The sequence below is a fragment of the Grammomys surdaster genome, unplaced genomic scaffold (assembly GCF_004785775.1).
Source record: "Grammomys surdaster isolate TR1022 unplaced genomic scaffold, NIH_TR_1.0 126178, whole genome shotgun sequence".
Taxonomy (NCBI): Eukaryota; Metazoa; Chordata; class Mammalia; order Rodentia; family Muridae; genus Grammomys; species Grammomys surdaster.
Genome location: NW_021620984.1, coordinates 5,849,660 through 5,859,926, shown reverse-complemented (window position 1 = coordinate 5,859,926; position 10,267 = coordinate 5,849,660).

The following is a 10,267-nucleotide window of genomic DNA, read 5'->3' as shown; positions in this document are numbered from 1 at the left end:
CTAGAAGCCCATGACACCCGGTGGACAGTGTATAAGCAGAGACCAAGAGCAATACTCTGCTCTGCACATCTGCAGAGATGCCACTTTGATCTACCCTGCAGCTGGAGAGTCTCCCCCAGGATCCTGACCCTCAAATCAGAGACTTCTGTTAGAGACTGGATCTGATCCTGAGCTACGATATGTCTCACAAATGAGCAGCCTTGGGGAGATAGGCTTAGCACTATAGTGTGTGTGATAACCCTCAGCATAATAAAATAGTAACTCTTGTTATATAACTTATATGTATCTACCTTCTTGCTTGAGACGGCTCATTATTTAAATCTGTATCGATGACCTCCTAGGCACCAGGCTCAGCGTCATACACCAGGCCTTGAAGGATGGCCTACCTTGTCCTCGAATAACTTTAAGTTCAGTGGAAATAGAGGAACACATAAGTAAGTAAACACACATGAGTGGTTACACATGGCCATGAGGTCTGACTGAAAAGGAAAAGCAGTGAGTGAAGTGAGCTCATACGTTGGCTGGTTCTCTCTGAAATCAAGGTAAGATAGACGTACCCCTGGTCAAAGGCTGAGAGATGGAGTACCAAGGGCAAGGCCTGCATAAAATGGTAGCAATAGACCAGGCCTGAGAACTGCGTGGGCCATGGAGCGGAGAGGAAGCCATAGGAAGCCCTTTGTGTGACTAGAAAAAAACACAATAGGTGCTGAGGGAGGAACTGAGTCACTCAAGATGTTGTTGAGTCCCTGCCCTAGGACAGAAGCATTACAGTCGTGCTGAGCCCTGGTTACTCACAAATGGCCCAGTCAGACATTCTCTGCGGCCAGTGCCCTAAGGCTCTTTCTATTCTCCCTTTGTATCTACCATGAAGCAATCTGCTCTCTCTGGCCTTGCCACCTAAAAGAGACTAAATGAGAAACATAGGGAATGTCAACCCCACAAGGAGCTATTATGAGGGGATGGCTAATACAAGGAGCTATTCTTGGCTCTGAGGCTGGTATATAGTTCTAAGAAACCCAGAGAAATGCGTCTTGATGCTAGGTACCTTGATGGACTGGGGCCTTGAAAACAAAGGGAAGCTTTTAGTCTGAGAGGTAATGAAGGAGCAGTCAGAGCCCCCCACCCCCATTTTCATTCGTCTTCTAGAAAGTAAATCCAGAATAAAATATCCCTTCTATTTTAAAGAGCACTTTCACTTCAGAGAGTAGAATTCACAAAAAGAATTGATCCTGTTTCCTAAATTATCTAATAATTGTCTAACGCATTTATTTGGGTACCAGAACAAATCATACAAAATTACCAATTTCCCATTTTTTTTTTTTTTTTTTTTTTTTGTCAGCAGATGTGGAAATGTCGCACAGTTTAGCAAATACGCAACTAGTCAAAGGGCCGATCTTGGGTAAGAATGGATTGGCTCGCTTCCTGGTCACAATTAAGTCATCTAGACTTAAATTCTTCACCAAGAGAAGCAGGGACAGAAGGGAATCTTGCATGTATAGCTCTCTACTGACTGACATGAATGGGAGAAGCTTTCTCCACACAGTTCGGTAGCATGACTGGAGGTAAGAAACTTTGATGTTAAGAGATTAACTCCAAAATATCATACAGAAGGAAAATATCAGCTAATGTTCCCTCCCTGCCTGCTGGAAGCTAAGTTCTTTCTCTAGCAACATTTCCCTTATTCGAAAAGAAATGTACATTCTCTTTTTGAAGAGCTATTCTATCAAAATCATGAAGGAAACACAGCTCAGAAAACTGAGAGAGAAAAAAACCACAAGCAATATGTTCTTTTTAAAATGGGATATTGGGGTATAGATCAGTGATGAGCAGGTCCTTAGCATATACAGGTCCTCAATGTCAATCTCTAGTACCCCCAAATTAAATAAGTAATGAAGGCTGCTGTCCCTCAGTGCTTATAGAGCACTCACAAATTCTGTATTTGAGCCACAGCATTGCCAGAAAAAAATGTATTCTAGTTCAGTCTTATAATAGTTAAAAAATACGTTGGTAAAAAGTAAGACATCACTATCCAAGACAGTGAGTTCATTTTATAAGCACACAAGAATTATAGAATGAACGAACTGCTCCAAAACAGAGGTTTCATTCTTGGAATAAAAGTCTATAATGTCCCCTACCCATGATAAAAACTCCAGTAGTTACAGCCAATTAGCTGCCAGACAATCTTTCAGTAGATCAAGGATTGCCCTGACTATAAACATCTCTGGTTTGAAAGTTTCTTTTATGATGTATAACTCGCAGAAAAATCCAAATCACCCATTGCCTTCATCCTTTAATGATTTATTCTGCATTCTTTTCAAGAAAAAGAAATTGTGACTTTGATCAAATACTCCAACAGAGTTTCTATGCATTCAACAGGGAAACAAATATTTTGGTATAAAACATATTAAGCTCACGAATGATTTCATAGCAATTTTCGAAATGACTATGTGCTTACATGAATCCCAAGCATTTAAGCCTAACTCAATTTCATTTGTCCCCAGCTGGTCAGTTAATTTTCAGGCCCCGACAGCTAAAACATCCACAGTAAACAGTTACACTTTCCTAGTTCAGATGCCATCCTTATTTTCTTCCATGAAGCAAAACAGAAAAACTCAAGTAGCATAGGAAATAAAAAATAATCGGATGAAAGGCTTAATCACAATTTTTACTGCTTCCCCTTATATTATTTGTTTTTTCTCTGGCATATGAGTTCTGCCTTTTGAAGCCATCAAGTATTTATATTGCTGGTTTTGCTGTAAGAGTTCGCTGCAATAGTAAAGTATGAAAGAGCATACGCCACTTGTTTCTAGATACATTCCCAAGTGAATGAGACACTGTAGCTTCTTCACTAATAATACACATCAGCCTTTTCTTACCGTGCCAGAAAATCTAATTAATTTGATATTACAGGAAGGAACTATGTAAAACCATTTAGCACTCGCAAAGAATAATTCTCTTATCCTGTGCCTCGCAATCATATCAAATGGTCGCCAATGACTTCATTCCACCTCTGAATGTTTTAAGAACAGAGAGCTATTAAAGTTATTTAAAAATACCGAAAGATGCAAATGCAAAGCATAATAAAAATAAGCGTTCCGTTCAGGGACTTTAAGGAATTGATAATCGATAGTGGGCAGATAAGCTATGTTTGGCCGTATTCTGATTTTCAGGAAGCCGGAGTCACATCTTTAAAAAGAACAGACATTTTTAGGTGGTGTCTATACAGAGGAACTAGGTGCCTGATGGGAAACGATAGTAGCATTTGGCTGTCTTGGTTAATGTGGGGCTGTGGTCAGTTGTACTGTAACTCTTGGGAAGGATTCCAGGAGCATTTCCTTAATTTGGATCTTGCTACAGTATCCTACTTCACATCTCCCTCCCTAGCTTTGAGGAACAAAACAGCCCTTATAGCTCTTCACGGAGAGGGACACAGGCAGATTTCGCCTGAGAACTTTCAAAGCCGCCTCTCCCCAGATCCTCTTGCTGAGGCCAACATCTGGCCTGTGTCAACTCAAGGCTGGACCACAAATACGTCATCTTTCCAAGAAAAGAGCTGCAGCTGTCCAGAGGTTAAGAGCTAGTGACTGTTGACTATTTTAGGGTGGCCACACAGAGAAACTCTCCAGTATGTGACTCTTGACCCCTTAGAGTCCTTGAATCTCCCCTAACCACTAACCGTTGTGTCAAAAGACCCAGCAAGGCTAATAGTGCCCGTTTTCAAAGAGCCGAGCAACTCACCTGAAAGAGCAAAACAGAATGTCGAGCAGAAAATGGTAAAAACTTGTGATCAAAGCTTTCATTAGTCACCAGGCTGGTTCTAAACACTTAGTAATCAGAAATCAAGTTTCATGGTCCTAGGAGAAACCCCTGTAAAATCACAACAACAGAAGTCCAGCTGTCACAGGCAAATGGAATGGGACACACCCACTTCTGACTCCAATGTTTATGACCCTGGAAGAGGGAATCTTGAGGTTCACCCAGGCCTTTGAGGGGACAGGCAACATGGAGCTTAGGAAAGGCCCCTCAACATCTCCCAATAAATCCCACTAATCACCTCAGTCAAGGCTTTTGGGTTAACAAGCCCCTCTTTTAAAATGCAAATGTCTCTAGGGAGCATTGAGCCTCATTCATACCTCAGTGAGAATTAGTTTAATTAGATAATCAGATCTAATTAATTGAGGGCTCAGGGAAAGAGAGTTTTGATTGAGGTGGGCCGAAGGGAGGGGAACTTTGGAAGGGATTCTGTGGCTGCTCCTGAAGAATGAGGAGGCATGAGGACAGGGGTCATAGGGTGTTGGAAAGATCCAGAAGAGGCTAGGGTGGCTGAGGCAAACTTTGGCCACTTTGCTGTTTTGTCCAGGCTCTAAGGTATCTTGTCCCACATGGCTTTCCGTCACTGTGATAAATACCATAACCAAAAGTAACTTGGGGAGAAAGGGGTTTATTTGGCTTACAGGTTCTGTCCCAGTCCATCTTGAAGGGAAGTCAGGAACTGAAGGCAGGAACCGAAGCAGAAACCCGGAGGAATGCTGCTTACTGGCTTGCTCTCAGTAGCTCAACTGGCTTGCTTTTAAAAACATGTGCCCATCTGGCCAGCGGTGCCACCACATACAATGTACCCACTCATTAATAGAGAAAATACCTCTATCAGACTGGCCTATAGACAAGTCTGTGGGGGGTGTTTTCTCAATTGAAGGTCTCTCTTCCCAGAGGACTCTAGCTTGTGTGAAAAACTAACCAACATCACCACAAGTTAAGACACAAGGATTCACTGCTGGGTATGGTGGTTCATGGTTCTCATCCCAGCACATGAGGGTGAAGGGGGGAGGCGGGAGGATCTGAGTTCAAGGCCATCTGAATCTATAGAGAGTTCCAGGACAGTCAGGGCTGTTTACACAGAGGAACCCTGTCTGACAAAACCAAAACCCATAATACAAAACAAACAGACAGACAGACAAACAAAGAAACACAAGGATTCATTTGCAGGCTACAAAGTTGTATTGCTCCTCAACTTCTACTCGCTGGGACAAGTTCTTTTTTTAAGAAAGGAAGAAAGCATAGGCTAAGAAAAGGGAAGACAGATGCATCATTCCACACTCTTTACAGCATGTGGGTCCCACACTCGGGTCTCCAGCTTTGGCTGCTTTTAAGCTGATGTTTCTTCCACCCAGCTTCTAAGCCACCTGGACTCTGATAACGGAGCTCTCGGTATGGCTGCCACTGTTTATCAAGTCTGGTTTAGATGGAGCCTGCTTTGAATTCCCATGCTGAGTGTCCCCAAAGATGCCATTAGGATAGGAAAGCATCCCAACAGTTCCGTTGTCTAGAAACTATTTAATAGCAAACTATCTAAGACTAGATAAAAAGCTGTTCTCTTCTTCCACCCTATAGGTCTAGGATATCACACTGTAGGAAAGCATCACCCAGTAGTTGACCAAGTGCATACCCTGACCACGGAATTCCCTTGCAGTGATAGCGTCCAGCTAGGTTTAAGAAATAGGGGATTAAATGGTTACTTTACAGTGTTAAATAAAGCTGCAGAGAGACACTGTTGGGAAGCACTGAGGTGCTTGACACATGCCAGGACTCAATAAGGGTAACCAGTGGTGTGTGTGTGTTTGTGTGTGTGTGCGCGCGCGTGCACGCACATGTGCGTGTGTGCACATGCGCACTCATGTGTATTCCTAATGGGACGCTCAGACCCCAGATGATGCAGTGCTTGCACATACCTCAGACCTAAGTTGTACCCTGTGTGAACTCCTCTTCATCCCTCAGCTCTCATCGGTCATAACCAGTCATATGGGAGACTGAGCAAAATCCCCCACGAACCCTTCACATTTTCTATTAACACCTTTCAAGTGGCTCTGTTTATGCAGCTGCATATCCAAGTTCATGGTGAGTGCAGTTTGCTTGTTTTGAGACAGGGTCTTGCCATGTAGCCTAAGCCCCACTCCAATTTACAATCCTCCTGCCTCGTCCTCCCAGTGCTGGGATTTGGCTACCATTATGGCTGGACTATGGTAAATTCTTTAAGGACAAAAACCAAACTAAAACAAAACAAAACAAAAAAACACACCCAAATCCTTGGAGCACTGTTCTCCCAAGCATAGTGCACAGTGAGTGTTCAGAGCCTGTTTTCAGGAGAGTAGAGAGGAAAGAAAAGATCAAACCATGGATGAACCCACAGGGCCACGAAGCAAAGGGATCTTAAAGGTTCAGGGGCCAGAGAACAAGGCTTTTTGAAGAGGAGGCAGATGTGGACACAATCCATTTCTAACAACACAGGTAAAATGTTCCAGAATGCTAACATTTTGCACCGATGGAAAAAACAGTATTTTAGAGAAACATTTCTAATGCTGGGATGGCTCCTAAGGGATCAAAATCTAATTCAGTGGGATAAACAATTCTATTAGCAAGATATGCATTGTTCACTTTTTACAAGGTGAATTTTACATAGAAAACATTCCCAAATACTCCAACAGTAGAAAGTCTCTAAGATGCTGCCTCCCTTGCCCCAAGGTGACTCTTGGAAGTCGATGGGTTTGTTTGTCTCTTAGCTGAGATGTGGGTATCATGACACATAGCCACTTTCTAGCCTCCTCCATCCTCACAATAAATCTTTATAGCCTCATATTTTTCTCATTAAAAGAAATATAGCAGTGCCAAATTGTTCTTTAGCATTGTGGTTTGTTCCGTAAACAACAGAAGGCACTCGTATGGCCAAAACAGCTTTTTCATGGGCTGAAAAAGGAAAAAAAAAAGACATGCAGGAAGAAAGAATGTTTGGAGGGGCAAACTTTTTTTTATGGGCCCTTATTGGATAGTCCAAGTTTTAATAAGATTACTAAGAAAACCATTCTAGGGAACAATAATATAACAGAGACTCACGGAATACAATTACAAGTCTCTCCGACTCCTCTGAGTCCATAGCAACAGCTACATCTGGGCCCAGAGCATGTTTGCAGGGAAGGCTTTCCATGAAGAGGACGTCTCCTGAGTGGGCACCTCTGCCTCCTCCACTCTGCTTCTCTATCTCTGTGCCTGTTTTCATCCATCACAGTATTGGGAGAAGATACAGAGAAAAGGGTAGGTTGCGTGTCCTAAAGTCAAACTGGCTTACATTGTGACTCTAACAATTTCATTGCTGTTTGGCCTGTGGCATGGCATATAACTTCTCAGCAAGCAGTATCTTGGGATTAAATAATGTAAAAATTAAAATTAATGTAAGAATTAACTCATTCTGAACCAGGGCTGACATACAATAGAACTCAAATCTATGATGTGTTAGCATTGTTCTATTGCTGTGAAGAGACACTGTGACCAACACAATTCATATATAAAAAGGCATTTAATTGGAGGCTTGCTTCCACTATTATCATGGTAAGGAACATGGCAACATGCATGCATGGTACTGGGGAAGTAGCTGAGCAACATCCGATCCAAAAGCAGAGAGAGAGAAAACTGGGCCTAACACAGGCTTTTGGAACCTCAAAGCCTACACCCAGTGACACAATTCCTCCAATAAGGCCACATCTGCTCCAACAACGCCATACCTTCTAATCCTTCTCAAATAATGCCACTACCTGATTACTAAGCATTCAAATATTTGCATCTAGGGGGGACATTGCTACTCAAATCACCAGATACAGTTACTTCTGAGCCTTGTCCCACATTTCCTATGCCCTCTGGCATCTATTGCTACCCTAGTCTACTTTAGTTCTTTGAACTGATGTGGTATTCCAACATGATGAGGTTCTTCCATGGTTTGTCTCCTGGCCTCTAACTTCCCTTTGGAGACAGCCTTTGAGGCAGCTCTGTGAGGTGACCTAGAGTTAGAGACAAATGTGGCCATGGACACACATGCTCACGAGTGTGATATATATGTGGAGTCTGGCAGAGACTTAGTTAGCATATGGGAATTATCCCTGGACCATCAGAATGGCCATATTCATTTACCTTTGTACATACTGATTTCTTACCACTCTAATATTATGTGAAACTAAACCTCTGTTACGGTTTGCTCTGTTGCTATGTATTGTAATGCTAAGTGTGGGCCCCCAAAACCTGATAGCCACATATACGATCGCAGAGAGTCTGCACATAGACCTGAGTGATGTTATGTGACCTTGCCCCCAAGTTATTTCTGATTGGTAAATAAAGAGGGGGAGGAGGGAGTTTCTATACGACATTACTTTTCCTAAACTAAAACTTTCCATTTCAATCAACGTTTCCCTCAATAAAATTTTGTTAAAATATACACATGCGCATTGACCTATGACCTCATAAACCCATCACACACTGGGAAGGCCATAAGCTGGAAATGAATTCTATACAGCCCACTGACATGACTGCTGAACACAAGGTCCACTCCCAGCTGGCTTGTCCCCTCTCATATGACTAACTGAAAGCTGTGGCTTCATGTCGTTTTCCAGTATCAGGCCCAACAAGAGAGCAAGATTCAAAATTCAATCTGGTTTTCCTCAGCTTGCCTTTCTGCTCTCATATAGGCAAAAAAAAAGTAAGCTGAATCTTTGGGAGTCAGAAGCCATTTGTATTATTTAAATCAAAATATGGCTGTTCATTATGTGGCTGTGTTGTTCAAGACAGCTCTAACATTTGTGCTTATATGGAGTAGATAACCACCTTCTAGAGGAATTTTAATGCAGCGACATGGCTACGCTGACAAGGAATCATATTCAAAGTCCTTCAAGGTCTATAGGGTCTGACTGGAGTACAGACATGACCTAAGTACACACGTTTAAGATAAAATTAGTTTGTAGAAGGAAGCAGCCATGATTGGAGTGACGTCTAATTGAGGGGCAGACAAAGTGACGAATCAGAGGAAGATTTCAAAGACTGACTCAGACATAGGATAAGCCCAATTCTCAGGAGAAAAGCTATTTGAGAGCAGCACAAGGAGACAGAGCCAGTCAGTTCACCAGTAAGTTCAGCTGAGTGAATTGAGAGTTCAGTCAGTTGGGAGTCAGTGTAGTTTGTGCAGTGCAGGTCAGTAGAGGCAGCTGAACCCAGAGAAAAAGAAGGAGTCAGAAGATTAGAACAAATTTCCAGAGTTAGTTTGGGGCCAAGCAGAGCAATTCAGTGAAGATTTGAGGAAAACCAGATTGAATAGGTTAGCTTGAAGAGGAGTTTGAGCCAAAACAGTTAAGTTGAACTAGGCAGAGTTCAGAAAGACCTAGAAAGGGTGAACTTATTCAGCAGTAAGCCTCTGAGACAATTGCATCTGTTGAATAAAAGTTACTTATATAACTCCCTCATAGGAGACATGACAGGACATACCAGAGCAGAGACAAGAAACAATTTGTACATGTTCAGCCTGAAGCAACGGATGAGACATGCAAAATCCATGAAACTTACATGACAAAACATACATATACACATAAATAGTAGAGCTTATGTCTTTAAGAAGGTAGGTACTTTGAGGAAAATAGGAGGGATTAAAAAAATAAAGAGATTTTAGGGGAAGGAATATTTTTCCTTCAATGGTCAGGAAAAAAAATTCTTAGCAAGTAATATTTGAACTTATAAACAGATGCATTTGTTGGGAATGAAAATGAAGACAGAGATAGGGAGATCTGGAGGAGTATTTCAAGAGAAAAACACATGAAAAGGGAATTGTCTGAACAACAGCTTAATGTACTACAGATATCAGCAGATAGGCTGTGAGGCTAATGGAGAATGCAGAAACCTGTGGTGGGGTAAGGAGAGGACAGGGCCAGGCCGTGCCCAAGTCACACTGACTCAAAGCTCCAAGTTCACTCAAACATCAGTGAAGTGTCTGCCCAGCTTTAGATGGGACTAATGTGATTCATTTATGTTCCAACAACGCAACTACTGCATGCAAAGTAGAAAAAAGTAGAGAGCTCAAAGCAGAGAGGCTGAGTCTGTGGGGCAACTCAGGCTGAGAGCTTTTCTTTAGCCAAATGAATTAGCAAACTTGCCCGGGATTTACCATGAGTGAGCCAAGCTGAGCAAAAAGTACTATGTGCCTCATGCTCTGAGAACTGTCAACAACTGGGGCTAAGCACAGCTTCCAGGGCTTGTCAGAAGTCAGGCCTGGGTGCCACATCGTGACCCACAACCTTTTACACTTATGAGAAAGAGTTGGTAGGGGTGGCGAAGAGGGGGGAGAGAGAGGAGAGAAGAGAGAGGAGAAAGAGGAGAAGAGAAGAGGGGAAGGGAGGGGAGGGGACAGAAGAGGGGAGAGGGGAGGGAAGGAGAGGAGGGGATGGGAGGGGTGGGGGGGGGA